This window comes from Elephantulus edwardii, unplaced genomic scaffold, assembly GCF_000299155.1.
Source record: "Elephantulus edwardii isolate Elephantulus edwardi_28Jun2011 unplaced genomic scaffold, EleEdw1.0 scaffold00007, whole genome shotgun sequence".
Lineage (NCBI taxonomy): Eukaryota > Metazoa > Chordata > Mammalia > Macroscelidea > Macroscelididae > Elephantulus > Elephantulus edwardii.
Genome location: NW_006399757.1, coordinates 37235438 through 37237001, shown reverse-complemented (window position 1 = coordinate 37237001; position 1564 = coordinate 37235438).

Below are 1564 nucleotides of genomic sequence, written 5' to 3'. Positions count from 1 at the left end.
AAAAAGACGTTTTGGGTCATAATATCGCCTAAATTCATCATTCCAATCTCATGTTTCATGATTTATTTTACCACTTATACCTTTCATAACATCTTCCCTCTGGTCACTTTCAAACCTTTTGAAAAACATATCCCAAAAACCATCAGGGTGTTTTGCATTAAATTCATCATATTTTCCAATATATGGAAGAGATTTATCTGTAGACTCTAGAATTCTGTAAGGGCCTTTCCCAATAGGGGGCTGCCACAAACAACCATTACCTAACAGATAAACAATTCTTCCACCTGGTGTTCTCATGGTGGGGGGCAAGGGTTTGGGTTTTTCCTTTGAAGGAGTTCTTATAAGCCCTAGAAATCTAGGATTCTCTGGAGTGGTCATCTCTAGGATTTCCACCATTAATTCTTTTTGTTATAATGCATCTATGAATTCCCTTAAAATCATAATGTTCTTGAGAAGTTTTAATAATGCTAAAAGAACTGGAGGTAATGTTTGCATATCAAAGTCGTTACCTCCATTTAGTTCTTTCTCCATTTAGTTCTTTCTGGGAATATCTAACAAACTTTTAGTAGGAACACTTTGTGTAAAGAACACAGCCTTTTTTCCCTGTCCCGCATAGAAAACACAAAAAGACAATAGAAGAGAAATTACAGAAAGGCCAAGAACAATCATGGAGAAAGCACACGTTCCTAGAGGCTGACTTCCTTGAAGTTTTCGCCTCAATCGGGTGATTTTGTCACGCAGACTCCCTTGGAGTTGGTGTGGCATTTCTCCCTTTTTTATTTTTTTAATTGAAGATCAAAGATATCTGGGCGTGAAGAAGAGACAGCTTTAAAGATTAAACTGAAAAGAACTGGAAAAATAAAGACAACAATTAATATAATCCCTCTTACTACAGCTATCATAATGACTGTGTGTAACTAATTAAAAGGATCCATACGCTGAAGTCTATTTTGTAAAGATTTAGCCAATTGTTCTATATCAGGGATATCTAAATGAGCTTGACTGATAGCACTTATCTTGCAAATTCTTTAAATTATGGGTTATGTCATTATCTCTTCAAATTCCCAATAAATGATTTTTTGTGATATTCCTATTCATACTTTCATTATACTTTAATGGAGTTACACAAATAAATTTAAATTCAGCATGGCACCTGGTGGATAATTGAATTTTTAAATTACTTACTTCCTGTCCAATTGCTAAAACCACATCTTCAAGAACATTTAATTTTGATTCTAATTTCTTATCAATCATTTGTTGTTCAATTAAAGCTAAAGAAACATTCTTACTTAAATCATTTACATAATTAGCAGTATTTTCTTCAGAAACTAATGCAACAGTAGATACAGTGGAAGAAGTTAAAATAGCTATTAAAGCACTTATTCCTAATATTAGAGCAGCAACAAAACATTTGTTGTTGTTGTTATGTGCCGTCGAGTCGCCTGCGACTCATAGCGACCCTATGTACAACAGCCCTAAACTCCGCTCTGTCCTGTGCCAATCGCACTGTCTCTGACACTCCCATCCCAATTATCCCAGTCACTGAATCAATCCACCTCATAGA